The sequence below is a fragment of the Phocoena sinus genome, chromosome 10, assembly GCF_008692025.1.
Source record: "Phocoena sinus isolate mPhoSin1 chromosome 10, mPhoSin1.pri, whole genome shotgun sequence".
NCBI lineage: Eukaryota > Metazoa > Chordata > Mammalia > Artiodactyla > Phocoenidae > Phocoena > Phocoena sinus.
The window spans coordinates 90,427,255-90,442,603 of NC_045772.1; the positions used below are offsets into that span (position 1 = coordinate 90,427,255).

General features: G+C 39.2%; 1 protein-coding gene across 1 annotated transcript in view; it reads right to left on the reverse strand.

Annotated features, from left to right (window-relative positions):
- Positions 1–420: 420 nt before the first annotated feature.
- The window catches only part of DERA (deoxyribose-phosphate aldolase), a 184,775-nt gene continuing 169,846 nt past the window's right edge, over positions 421–15,349 (reverse strand). The window contains exons 12-14 of the transcript XR_004351874.1: positions 2,916–3,889; positions 2,586–2,691; positions 421–1,949 (exon numbers count right to left, since the gene is read on the reverse strand). The gene's annotated coding sequence lies outside the window, so the exon portion shown is untranslated. The remainder of the gene's footprint in view (positions 1,950–2,585; positions 2,692–2,915; positions 3,890–15,349) is intronic.

A 15,349-nucleotide genomic window follows, 5' to 3' on the forward strand; every position in this document is an offset into this window, starting at 1 on the left:
TAGGGACTGCGTTGTATTCACCTTTTTATCTCCAGTGTTAATGCGGTCCCTTGAAGATGGGAAGGACTCCATAAGTGTGCTAAATATTAATGTGTTAAGCATGTTAAGATGAATTAAACTTGAAGACACAGAACTGCAATATGATGGTAATATCTATGAAAGTTACATACTTTAACACAGCAAGTTCACATCTAAGAATTTATCCTAAATAATCTTACTTGTACACAAATATGGAGCCAAAGTGATGTCTGAGTTTTTAATTTGTTTATTTCTCTAATAAACAAACTGGATGGTCCATGTTATCTTTAGTCACTGCACTTCCTCTAATTTAGAGAATATATTCTGTATAGAAAAAGGGTTTCCAGCATGACCTAATTTTCATTTTCTAAACTCAAAAAGAAACAAAACAAACCAAAACTACTTCTGGCAAAAAGGTTGGGTATTTATTTAGGTAACGTACGGCTTTTAGTTGTCCAATACACAGAGATTTTTAGGAATAGGTGATTCTTAGAAACTGATGAATGAGCACTTAAAGACGTATTGTTGAGGGAACTCTACTCAGTACTTTGTAATGACCTCTATGGGAAAAGAATCTAAAACAGAGTGGATATATGTATATGTATAACTGATTCACTTTGCTGTACAGCAGAAACTAACACAACATTGTAAATCAACTATACGCCAATAAAAATTTTTTAAAAAAGAAAAAAAATAGTAAACATTCAGAAAATACTTACTGAATAGATTACCTTTCCAGAAACAAACAGACAAACAAAAAAGGTGTAATGTTGATCCTTTCTGACAATGGCCTCTTACTCTACCTTCCCACCTCCTGTCCTTCCGTTCTCTAGTCACAATATCCTTAGTTTGACATCCTGATTTGGCCTGTGTATTTGTTGGAAGACAGTACTTTTTTCTCTTTGATAAGAAGCCAACATTCATATGATTTTGTAAAAATGAGGTGCAAGAGGTGACCTGCCATTGTTCTGTGATACCACTGCACTAGAGCAAGTTGGCAGAAGAGCTGCAGGCTGGGGCCCCTTAGGGAGCCCCTCCCCACCCATGAGGGAGAGACGGAAGGCCTGGAGGAGTGGACGAGCTGGGAATCCTGGTGGACTAACTTCTTGGTGGACTGTGGGCACAGGTGGCTGCTTCCCCCCTTCCAGTTGTCATCTAACTATAGAGAAAGGGATCAGCACAGACTCTCCTAAGAGTTCCTAGAACAATCCTCTTTCCCCTTCTGGCCCAGGTGACTGCCATGGGCTATTTCTAAATCTTCTTGAACTGGAGTCAGGTTAAACTGTGTATCAACCCCAATCTCTCCTGGCACCACTACCAGGAACACTTAACTGCAGGCCCAGCCTGTGGCAGAGACCACACTCGCCACACCCTCTGCATGCCCTGGTCATAGTGGTAGTAAGGGTGGTATTTAGCTCTGCCGTCATCAGCTACTTCCAGAAGACTACGTGAGGAGACTAGCCTTAGGCTCATTTCATAGAAAATTAGTCCACATTTGCAAATGGATTTCTGTCAAAGAGAAGGGAAATTCTTCTAAAGGATTTATTTTAAAATAGTGTTAATTAATCCCTGAAGCTAGACACGGGTGTTGTTTCCTGCTGTTCCTGAGAAAGCCTCTCTCGAGGCACCAGTACTTTCCTCCCAGCTCCGAGGTTCAAATGCTCCATGGAGCCTGCGGAGTCGCGTGCTGGCCACCACCTTGGGGCAGAGCCCACAGAAGCGGCCTCTCTACTTTTCTCGAGCAGCTTAGCAGGTCTCCCCAACATGGACAGAAATATATATAGGGGCAAGACAGGATGCAGATAGAACAGTTTAGGAATTCCAGAACTTGATAAAACTGAACAATTTCATGGGCTCCAAATGAATCCATACACATATACATAACTTCAATTCTCTTCTTCCTTTATCCCATGGAATTAGGGGAGTAGGTCCTGTAATTACAGAAGGTACAATATTTCAGAGTCCTGGCCTTAGGGATAAGTGCCCAAATTTCCCTTGTCTTTCACAACTGGAAGTCACAGTAGAAATATTAAACTGCACTTTGGCTGGGGGGCTTCTTTAGGGAAGGAGAGGGAAGAGAAGAATCCATGAACATAGCCATTTGCAGGAAAAGAAAGGAGACGAGAATATGATGGAAACTTAGGAAGACAAAAGAATCAGTTCATGCAACCAATATTATTTGCAAGTCAAGAAAAAAGGAAGTGGCCAGGGAGTTAGATTGTGAAAGATGAATAGGTACCGAGGCAAGGAGGGCCCTTGGGACGCAGAGAATAGCATGAGGGAAGGTGGAAAAGGGTGAGTGAGCAAGTGTAGTTCAGGGAACCTGGAGCGTGGATGTTGGTGACTAGGGATGGCCACCTGAGATGAGGCTGGAGAGGGCAGGGACCTGGACACTTGGGACCCTTCTGCGAGACTGAAGACTCGGGAGATGGGAATTCAGGTCAACACCACCACCATGCACGGAGACGTAACCAGTAGTTACAGGAGTTTAAGGCTAGAGGAATGACATGTGCTGTAGTGGACTTGCCGAGAGCCACGTCCTCACAAGGGGGTGTATGAAAACCCACCTCTTCACTGCCCTAGGACCGGCCCCGTGTTCCGAGGTTCCGGGCCCAGCGCTGACATTTATTTACTACTTGAGCAAGTCGCCTCGTCTCTCTGAAACTCTTCATCCTTTCAAGCAGAGATATTTATAGCGATTTCACAGGGTTATTGTGACAATTAAATGATTCTATAACGTAGGTAAAAGCATATAACACAGTGCCGGTGTATAAATACTCAGTAAATGCTGTTTTTTTCCCTTTCTTCTTTTCCCCTTTCTTCTACATTTTTATGTTACCATAACCCTACTGAAATGAATTTCCACCCCTCCTCCCCTCAAGTTAGTCAAATCTTACTTGACTTGTTTGTTGTTTCATTAGTCCATTCATTCAGCAATGGTTATTAAGTGCTTGTCATGTACCAAGAAATGTGACAGGGGTTAAAGATGAACGTGGCAGTGCCTACTCTATCGGAAAAGAGAAATAAATAAATACACAAAGGCAATGTAAAAATAATATGAAAGCTTCCTTGACTACTCCAGTTGTAAGTGATCAATCATTTGTCTGACTCTTTATGCCGCTTTCATCACTTATGGCAAAATTACCTTGTAATGCAGTTAATTTTTCAAGTGGCCGTGATTCATCTCCCCAACCAGATGTAAGTTCCATAAGGATGGGAACCATACCTCATCATTGTAGTTCCTTCGGTGTCTTGATCACAAGAATTTAATAAATACATGTTACTGCTTGTAATGAGATGGAGAGGCAGAAGCTTATTCATTCACACACTTACAGTTAAATTCCTATCACTAATACACTCACACTCTGTTCCCCCTTTTTTTGGTCTCATCGTGGAATTGACATGAAAGGAAGCAAGGCACACATTAGCATTATAAGTTTTCATTCCAGGTACTGATGTGTTCTCTCCCATTCCCTACAAACGGTGCCCTTACTAAACTTTAACCCCTCTCAAGCCTTCAGCACCACCCGTGACCTCCTTATATTCTGCAGATGGGTGATCTAGCTTTTCTTTCACAGAAAAAGTAAAGCATATTGAATGAACATTTCTCAAATGGTCTCCCCCCACCCCCGTTCCTTATCAATCTACGCATTTACAGCCCCATCTATTTCTCTCCCTCCCCCGTCCTCTCTTCATTCTTTCTTACCATTACACTCTTCATCTCTTCTCCGAATCTGATTTTCTCCCAACTTCAGATGAATCTTGCTTCCTCTCTTATTCTTCCCTGTCCCACAAGTCCCCAGTATTTTAAGCCTTTCACTGCTGGCTCCTTCCTCCAAGCAAATAAGCATGTTCCAGGGTGTCTAATTAACTAAAGAGGAAGAAGGGGAACAGAGGAGGGAGAGGAAGATGAAGCAAAGGAAAACCATTCCCTGACTGATTCCCTCCACTAACCACCTTATCTCTGTTCTGCATTCACAGCCAGGCTTATTTTGGGTAGAGACAGCATGTTTAGTGACTTTTCCCAAAATTACACAATGAATATAGTCTCAATGCAGAAGTCTTAGAAAACGTGTTGTAAGCATTTCTTATGTCTGTATATTCCTTTCAATATAAATTTAATGGTAGTATTTTTTATATGACTGAACCATAAATTACTTAACCAATGCCTTATAATTGAACATTAAAGTTGTTTCCCATTTTGTATCATCATAAATAATGCTGTGATCAGTACTGGTATATGTACCTTTCTGTGCTTATCTCAGATAAGTTCCTTAGGAACACAATACGATTTCTTGGCCAGAGACCACACTTTGGAGGGGTTTAATAGATTCACAGCTAACCTGCCTTGAAAGGGTAAACTTAGCATCTACACTTCTTTCCCTGACATTCACTCCTTTTCTTTTTTAAACTAACCATGTAACCCTTTATTTATTTATTTATTCGTTTGTTTGTTTGTTTGTTTTTATTGAAGTATAGTTGATTTACAATGTTGTGTTAGTCTCTGGTGTATAGAAAAGTGACTCAGTTATACACACACACACACACACATATATATATATATATATATATATATTGTTTTTCATATTATTTTCCATTATGGTTTGTTACAAGATACTGAATATAGTTCCCTGTGCTATACAGTAGGACCTTGTTGTTTATCTATGTTATATGTAGTAGTTTGTATCTGCTAATCTCAAACTCCTAATTTATCCCTCCTTTCCCCTTTGGTAACCATAAGCATAAATTTGTTTTCTATGTCTGTGAGTCTGTTTCTGTTTTGTAAATAAGTTCATTTGTATCACTTTTTAGTTGCCCCATATAAGCGATATCATATATTTGTCTTTGTCTAACTTACTTCACTTAGTATGATAATCGCTAGGTCCATCCATGCTGCTGCAAATGGCATTATTTCGTTCTTTTTTATGGCTGAGTAGTATTCCATTGTATATATGTACCACATCTTCTTTATCCATTCATCTGTCAATGGACATTTATGTTGCTTCCATGACACTCATTTTTCAATCCACTGAAGTCTAGCTTTCGCTTCCATCGCATTATTGGATTTTTTTGAATTGTCCTGTCGAATTCCTACATTGGTCTCCCTAACCCCTCTAAAGCCTTTGGCACCATTGACAACCACTCCCCAACCCCATGAAATTTTCTCCTCCCCTGGTTTCTGTCACATCACTGTCCCTTGGTTTCTTTCTTGCCTTTCTGTGCCCCTACCTCCTAATTCAGTTTTTCGACATTGCCTATGCTTCCCATTAAAATTGTTCTTCTGCCCTTACCCTCTTTTCAGTGTATTTGACCTTCCCGGTCAATCTTATTAACTCACATAGTAAACTACTACATAAAAACAGATAACTCCAAAATCTCTACCTCCAGTTTAGAAAGGCCTCTTCTTACCTCTAGACCAGTATATCCAACCACCATTGGATGTTGCCTATAGAATAGACAAACTCAGTATTTCCAAAGCTGAACTCATTATCTTTCCCCAAAATTTGTTCCTTTGCCAGCATTTTATATCTCAGTTATGATAACTCTTAGTTGCCCAAACTGGAGACCTTGGGGCCATATCCACTTCTAGTTATTTACCAAACTCTATCCCTTTTCTTTTTTTTTTTTTTTTTTTTTTGGCGGTACGCAGGCCTCTCACTGTTGTGGCCTCTCCCGTTGCGTAGCACAGGCTCCGGACGCGCAGGCTCAGTGGTCATGGCTCACGGGCCCAGCCGCTCTGCGGCATGTGGGGTCTTCCCAGACCGGGGCACGAACCCGCGTCCCCTGCATCGGCAGGCAGACTCTCAACCACTGCGCCACCAGGGAAGCCTCTCCCTTTTCTTTTTAGAGTTCTCCTTTCCTCTGAACGGTGCCTGTCACAACTTATAATACCTTCATGTATATAGCACATTACACTTTGATATATGATTGGCCTTTTTGTTTACATTTTTCTATAAACAGTTTTTCTGTGGCCTTTGGGTCTATGTCATGTCCAAACTAGGAACTGGATGTGTATCATAAACACAAAAATCCTTTTAAGTATGAGGAAGGACAGAAAATAATAAATTATGTGTTTACACTCAGTAAAATCTTGTTGGCTTGAATACATGAATGGATGAATGAGTGATGGCATTACTGCTCCTTAGCAGAATTCTGAAATTGGAGGTACATCCTTGGGTCCTGCTTTCTTTTTCTGCATCCCTTCTATTATTCCTTCCTTTCCCAACGTCCTCAGGCCTTTCATGTTGACCAGACTCTTTCGTGAAAGAGAAGAAATGATCTGATAGTGGTACCTCTCCTAGGAATATTTGCATGTTGAGAGGTCAATGCGATCACACAATTTCACAAAAACAAATCAGTGACAAGGGGATTTAGTGTTTATCGTCCACTAGACAGAAACCGTGGAGGTAGGTTCATCCTCTGTGTCGCCAACTCAGCGACAGGGGTTGTGCTCTGAAAGTTGGTGGAGAGGAAGCCTCTCCCTAAGGGCTAACAACGAAGCCACATTCACTTTGTCTAAACTGCCCCTGTGGTACATGGTTTTGATGTCAATAAGCCACATATCCCAATCTCAGAAATTCTTTACAGTCCTTTCTTCAGTAGTTTAAAGGAGAAAGAAGAAAATTTCAGACATGCTAATTCTGTGCACAGCTCTTGCATTAAGTCATTAAAATCCCTCCTTAAAGCTTTTCAGGTACTTAAGTGGATTTAAAAGAAAAGTGTAGGACAGTTTGTATTTCAAGAATTATATTATACTCAGTTGGTTTAGTCCATGTTTTTTATTTTTTCTAAACTCGAAATAGCTCCCAGCTCCATGTGGAGAATAATAGTAATGCTAGCAGGCACAGCAGTTTCCCATTTTTTCAGGCCGCAGGATTCCTCGTTACACACAGCTAAGATAATGTTCTGCACGGATACACTGGGTGCTCCCCAAACATCACGGCATTTATGCAATATGTCGTTTCACTGGTGAGGAAAGAGAAATTTCAGGGTGGGATCAGGGCAGCAAGAGACTTGGAAGTGCTACGACATTACTTCACAAACTGTATATCTCCATCCAAAGATATTTCATACTGTAGACACTATCAATTTCACCCCACTGTTTTTTTAGCATCTGCTAAAATGTATTTGCTTTTATCCCTATGACGACATTAGCACGAGGAACTGAAGTGTTCCCATTCTGCTAAGTAGCAAAGCTTCATTTCCCTGGCACCTACACCTGCACTGTTGCTTTCTGAACCTGCAATACCCAACAAACGACATAACTGAAGGCTTCATCTCCGTTATCCCCACCACCAAGGTGTGGTATGATGAAGGCAAATACAACTCTGCTTCTCCTCCTCCCTTGTGTTTCTTCTCAGAGGTATCCCTTCCAGTACCTCATTCGTTTACCTGTGCAATACTTACTGAGCACCAATTGTGTACAAGAAATTTATATTCTTCACTACGGTTCAGTTCTCTGACAGGGCCTTTTTTGTGTGTGCTGGTGTTGGTGGTGGCTGGGAGATTCTAAGAGGTAGTCAAGAATGTCTACCAAACTCTTGGGAGTTTGGGATTGACATGTACACACTGCTACATTTAAAACAGATAACCAACAAGGACCTACTGCATAGCACTGGGAACTCTGCTCAGTACTCTGTAATAACCTAAATGGGAAAAGAATTTGAAAAAGAATAGATACATGTACCTGTGTAACTGAATCACTTTGCTGTACACCTGAAACTAACACAGCATTGTTAATCAACTATACTCCATTATACAATACAATTTTTTTTTTAAAAAGTATGTCATAGAGATATCCACTTCCAGCCAAGATGAATAACAGTGACCAGACTTAGCCTCCTGCCTGAAACAACTTAAAAAAAGACAAAATATATTTTTAAAAGAGGTTTTCAAGAAATTGGACACCAGAAAATTAAAGGCAACCATCACTGAGAGATAAGAAAGAAATGAGGTGAGCCTAACAATTGTCCCAGTTTCTAGTTGGGGAGAGTTCCCAGGCTGTAGAGCAGAAGAGGAGACCCTAGGTAAAACCCTGAGGTGCGCCTGAGTTGAGGAAACGAAGCTGGAAGTCCACATAGGCCAAGGCAGCTAGAATCCACAAAGAAGGGTAACCAGAGAGGAGAGAGCTGCAGGCAGAGCTCTGAAGATCTACAGTGGATCGCCCTGGAGTACAAAAGAATTATACCCCATAATGGAATTCTGCCCAGAAATGACACAGGTGACGGGATTAGTAATAGACCAGAACATTGAAGCAGTTATGACAACTGAATTTCTATGTTCACTATGACGAAAGACTGAACATGTTAAGCAGAAACATGAAAATATATAAAAAATGCAAATCAAACTTCTGGACGTGAAAACTATAATCCCTGAGATGAAAAATGCACCATATGGGGATGATAATAGATCAGATGCTGTAGATGAAAACAGTAGTGAATTTTCAGACAAAGAACTGGAAACTATCCAGAAAGAAACACAGAAAGAAAAAAGACTGGAAAAAAAGGAGCAGATCTTCCATGAGTTGTGGAACGTCTTCAGGTGGCTTAATATACATGTAATTGGTATCCATGAAAGAGATGGGGCAGATAAAATACTTAAGGGTATAATGATCAAATTTTTTCCTAATTAGATGAAAACTATAAACCCACAAGTCTTAGAATCTCAACAAACCCCAAGCACAATACCCATGAAGAAAACTACACCAAGGAACATCATAATTGGGATGCTTAAAACCAGTCATAAGGGCTTCCCTGGTGGCGCAGTGGTTGGGGGTCCACCTGCCGATGCAGGGCACACGGGTTCGTGCCCCGGTCCGGGAAGATCCCACATGCCGCGGAGCGGCTGGGTCCGTGAGCCATGGCCGCTGAGCCTGCGCGTCCGGAGCCTGTGCTCCGCAACGGGAGACGCCACAGCGGTGAGAGGCCCGCGTACCGCCAAAAAAAACCAGTCATATAAAGAAAAAAATTTAAAGCAGCCAGAGGAAAAAAAGACACGTTATGTACAGAAGAGCAAAGATAAGGAGGATAACAGACTTCTCACTGGAAATAAGACACGTGAGAAGACAGTGGAGCTGCCAAGTTTAAGGTACTGGAAGAATGAAACTGTCAACCTACAATTTTATATCCTGTAAAAACGTACTTCAAAAATGAAGGCAAATATTTTTTAAATGCAAAAGCTGAAATAATATTTTAGAAACTATGTGGATAATATAAAAACTTTTTTCTTATTATACAATGCTCCCTAAGAGATCATTTGCATTTAAAACAAAAATAATAAAAATGTATTGAACAGATTTTAAACATCATTAGTAGTTCAGGAAATGCAAATTAAAACCACAATGAAATACCATTACACACCTATTAAAATCTCTAAAATTAAAAATACTGATGGTAACCTGCTGTATAAAAAAAATAAATTTTAAAAAATACTAATGGTTTGGAGCAACTGTAACTCTTATGCACTGCTGGCAGGAATGCAAAATCAACCACTTTGAAAAACAGTTTAGCCATTCCTTAAAAAGTTAAACATACACCTACCAGCCATTTCATTTCTAGGTATTACTTAAGATATATGAAAGCCTAAGTCCACAGAAGTACTTGTACGCAAATGTTCACTGCAGCTTTATTTGTAACTGTCAGTAACTGGAAACAGTTCAAATGTCTAACGACAAATGAATGGATAAACAAGTTGGTATATCCATACGATGGAATTCTACTCAGCAGTAAAAGAAATGAACTACTGATACATGCAACAACATGGATGAATATCAAAATAATTATGTTGAGAAAAAGAAGTCAGACAAAAAATAGTACATATATATAAACTGCTAGAAAATACCGACTAATCCATATTGGTAGAAAGCAGATAAATGGTTGTTTGGAGACTGAATGGGGTGGGAAGGGGATTTCACAGGTATTACATATGCTAAATTACACTACTTTAAAGTTAAACTATATGCTTTATATATATGAAGCTTATTGTGCCAATTACACTTCTATAAAGCTGTTTGTGAAATATAAAAGAATGGCATTTAAGACATGGAACAACCCAAGTGCCCATCATCAGACGACTGGTTTAAGAAGATGTGAGATAGATATATATATAGATATATATAGATATATATATATATGATGAAATATTACTTAGCCATAAAAAAGAATGAAATATTGCCATATGCAGCAACATGGATTGACCTAGAGATTATCATACTAAGTAAAGTAAGTCAGACAGGGAAAGACAAATATCATATGATATCACTTACATGTGAAATCTAAAATATGACATAAATGAACTTATTTACAAAACAGAAACAGACTCACAGACATAGAAAACAAATTTATGGCTATCAAAAGGGAAAGGGAGGGGTGGAGGGATAAATTAGGAGTATGAAATTAACAGATACAAACTACTATACATAAAATAGATAAGCAACAAGGACTTACTGTATAGTACAGGGAATTACGTTCAGTATTTTGTAATAACCTATAATGGAAAATCATCTGAAAAAAATATACATGTATAACTGAATCACTTTGTTGTACACCTGAAACTAACACAATATTGTAAATCAACTATACTTCAATTAAATATATAAAATATATATTTAATGCCATTCTCTTATACATACATGCATATACATACATACATATATATACATATAAAAGAATGACACTAAATATAAATTTATTGGCAGGGATTTTTTCTTTTTGGTCCATCTTAGCTGTGGTTTCCCAACCACAGATGAATGGCTGACACTTACTATATACTTATTAAATATTTTTTGAATCCAAAATACTAGAACTGGCATGTGGTTACAGTTGTCACATATATCTGTGCCATGTTGCTTTTCCACAGATGCCCATTCTATTAAGATATGCCCTTGCTGTAAACTTTTCCTAGCCAAGCTAGTGGCATTCTATCATTTAAAAAAACTTTAAGCTTAGCAGTACTTTTTTGATTCTTTTCACTTGGTTACTGGGGATTCTTAAATACTCGATTTTTAAAATATCACATGGACCCTTATTTGCTTCAAACTTGGAAACAACGCTTAGGGCTGGCAGAGATAGCTAGCTGTCCACCAAATATTTATGATTCCCTTCCATAATGCAGAGCAATTGTTGGGAAGGGGCTGCCCTGTCAAAGAGTACATTTCTCAGCCTCAGGCCCCAGTAAATAATTTGTGTGGCCTGGTGTAAAAAATGCTGACCCCACTTTTAAAAAATTATCAATAATTTCAAGACAATGATAACAGAGCATTAAACGCAGCATGGCACCCTTCTAGGCATGAGGCCCTGTGCTGCACAGGTCATTAGCCTGTGAAGTTATACCTGCTCAGCCCCCATTGCATCTGGAGTAGGGGATAAAGAAGGGTGTGATTAGTTCTTGTCAACGGAACGTGAGCAGAAGTGGTAGATATCACTTCAAGCCAAGATCGTTAAGAAACACGTGCGTCTTCTCCATCCTTTCTCTTCCACCAGCTGAATATCACTGGTCAGAGTGAGCTCGGATGCCTGGGTTGTGCATGTCAGAGCCTCCAGGGTCCCAGATCTCAGACTAACTGTGTTCCACGGATCCTGCTTTCCCCACCCTCCACTTCAGCTGGTACCAAACACAAAGTTTGAATGTCACTTAAGTAAAAAATAAATGTTTGATATCATAAGCCCCTAAGACTTGGGAGTTTCCTGTTATGGCAGCCAGCAATACCTTAACTAATATAAGAGTTGAGGAGATAAAACTCTGAGCTGAAATCCCTTAAGACAGGCAGAGGAGTCCACTGTTCCGCTCATACTAAGTCTCAACCTCCAGTCCTCCTCTCTGTTCTATGCCTGCTTTGAACATATATTAGGTTCTTAAAGCACATTTATCCATTCATTATTTCAACAGATAGTTTCGAAGCACCTCCCATGTGCCAGCTACTGGGTACTAGGGATTCAGCAATGCACAAGACAGATGAAGTCCCTACCCTCATGAAATGTACATTCAAGTGAAGGACTCTGTTGAATAAGTGAATGAAAGAAGAGATGAATATAGCAGAAGAAAAATAAACAGCACCCAGGTCAGAGTGGATGGTTTTACTTCCCGGAAACTGTCGTGATACATAGGAATCACCATAACGTCAGTTAAGACCATCTTACGCCACTGTAGGAGCTTAGCGGTACTTTTTTCATTCATAATCCCCTCTGGGTAGCAAATGCCCCAGTATATGAATGAGTTGTAAACCATCATCCAGGAAACCTGCAACCACCCATGATAGGTGAGAAGTAGTAGAAAGTGGGGAGAATTATTGATTCTCTTCCTAATCCAAAGTTAAAAGCTTAGAGAAATACCAACTGAGAAACAGCCATTTTTGCCCATAAACCAGATTCCATTCTGCCTGGCGGTACCATTACCTTTGGAAGATAAGCACATACTCTCTTAGCATAAAAAATACATAGTATTTTGGATCTTGTAAAAATCTTACAGAAATAGCTACAACACAACTGTATAATAATGAACTCACAGCAGTATGACAACCATATATGGTATAGCAGGGCTTTCAAATTCAACATCTGAAGCAATAATTTTTAATTACTGTAATTTTTTTACATCTAAGCAATTTTAACAGCAAAGTATTTTTTTAATTAGCCACATGCAGAAACTATACAAATTAGCTTAAGCTCCCATTTCCCCAAACTCAAGAGATTTCTGAAGGCCTTGCCCAAACGCAGACATGGCCTTTGATGTAAGTCCAGCCTTTTACTTTCCCTTTTCTCACACTGAAAAATCAGTCCCTTCAACCCCAGCAGAAATAAACTACTCTCGAATGTTAATTATCCACTCTGTCTTTTTACTTCTTTAAGCACAAGGCATATACAAAATATGCAGCTCAGTGATCTGTCTCAATGGGAAACATACCCACATACCCACTTCCCAAGTTAAGGAGTAGAATAGTCCTAGACCTCAATCCGCTTCTGTCCCTTCCCAATCATAATCACTTCAGTCCTTCCCAGAGGCAACCTACATCCTGATGTCTAACACCATAAATTGGTTTTGTCTATTTTTGAAATTTATATAAATGGAATCATACCATATGTATTTTTTGCTCTCTTGACTTCTTATTTTGAAAACTTTTTAAGCCTAGAGACAAGTTATGACTGTATTTTTAAAAATCCATATATCATTAACCTAGATTTACTAGCTGTAAATATTTGACCACACTTGCTCAATCTACCTCTCTCTCTTTTGATAGATGCAGGATTGGTAGATAGATGATAGATAAATGAATTATTAAGAAGTAAATTACAAATTATGGACGTGACACCTCATTTTTAAATACTTCACCATGCATGTCCTAAGAATAAAGCCATTCAGTTACATAACCATAATATAATCACACTTAAGAAAATTAACAATTCCATAATATCTAATATCCAGCCCATATTTAATTTTCCTCAATTATGCAAAAAATGACTTTTATAAATTCATCTTCTATGCAGTATTCAATCAATTCTCTCTTATTACATTTGGTTGTTAACTGTCTCTTTAGTCTCTTTTAAGCTAGTACCTAAGCCCACTCTTTTTCCCTCCATGACCTTTCCTTTTAAGAAAGTCTAGACAAATTTGCCTTTAAAGCAATACACCCTCTGAATTTGTCTGTTTCTCTATGGTGTCACTTAACTTGTGCCTCCATCCCCTGTATTTCCTCTACTCTACAGATTAGGTCTAGAGGCTTGATGAATTTGGGTGAAATATTTTTGGCAAGAATACTTTATAGACGTCTAGCCTATGTTTACATCTCTCCAATACACTTTCATATTCACTCTTCTCATATAAATTCCTTCCCAATCCTCTGTGGCTCTTTCCAAGAAGAGTAACAATTAAGCCAGGAACCCTACAGTAAAACTGAAGAGGTTCACAGAAAGTATGGAAGAAAATCTTGTCAATATATGTATAGCATTTAACTTAGAGGGCTGAAGCATCATTTTTTTTTCATTGAGGTCTTAGTTCCCCGACTCTCATAATAGAAAAACGGAGTCTTAAATTTCATGTAAGAAGGACAGCTTTCTTTGTTTTCTTACTATTTTAGAGAGAGGTAGCCAAGTCTGATTTTGCAGTAACCATTTATTAAAGACAAATATTTAACAGTGCATTTCATGTCTATCAGCATCAAAAAAGGCAGAAAAAGAGAAGTGAAATAAAATTAGAGAATTAAGAGGTGAACAAAGATAGTATAGAGAAGTGACTTTCAAGCTTTTTAGACCATGACTTACAACCAAGTATACACGAGAATATATAAAATGAAAAAAAAGTCATAAAACCATACATAAAACCCTCATACGTGTGAAGAAACCCTGACACTTTATATCCTAATCTCTCATTAATTTTTTTTTTTTTTTTTTTTTTTTTGCTGTACGCGGGCCTCTCACTGTTGTGGCTTCTCCTGTTGCGGAGCACAGGCTCCGGACGCGCAGGCTCAGCGGCCATGGCTCACGGGCCCAGCCGCTCCGCGGCATGTGGGATCTTCCCGGACCGGGGCACGAACCCGTGTCCCCTGCATCGGCAGGCAGACTCTCAACCACTGCGCCACCAGAGAAGCCCTCTCATTAATTTTTTAAAAAGAAAAGAATCCGTGTTTTATCCCTAAAATTTTTATAACCCCCCAATGGTTCATGCTCAGGAGTTGGGGGAAGAATGCATTAGGCAAGCTAGTCGAAGTGGTTAGCAAAGAAATGAGGAGGAATTGGAGTACGAGTAATAGCCCACCTCAGTAGAGCATTGTATTTTAATTATTCAAATCAATGTTTTCCTTCAGTTTAGCATCTTATAAAGAGCAACGAGAGTCAAAAGACTTGAGTTTGAATTCTCGCCTAATTATTTTCAGCCAAGTTACCCTGAGCGTGTCCCCTGGACTTTGGGGGGCTGGAGTCCTCTGCTGTGAAATGGACATGATATCAACAAGTAAAAGTTAAAGGAGAAAGGGATGTGAAAGAACTTGGCACAAAGCAACAAGTGAAAGCTGTGTTATGGTTCTAGGAAGTTAGCTCTAAAGCCATAGTACTGCAACCACCCTTTCCTTGAAGAAATCAGAACACGTAAATCATGTGAGCTTTCAGAATCATTTTCAAGTGTGCCCCTTTGCCCTGATAAACCATCACTTCTGCTGTTTCAGACTATTTGGAGAAGAGTAAGTTAGACAGTGAGAAGTACTGGGCAAAAAAGGTCTCGGTATATAACTAAATCCTCCCTGACTGACAAGATTTTTGGATCAAGAAATGATGGAAATTGGCACAAATGACCAGCTCAAATGATGTGAATTTCCTGCGATGAAAACAGTAATTGAAAACCAGTA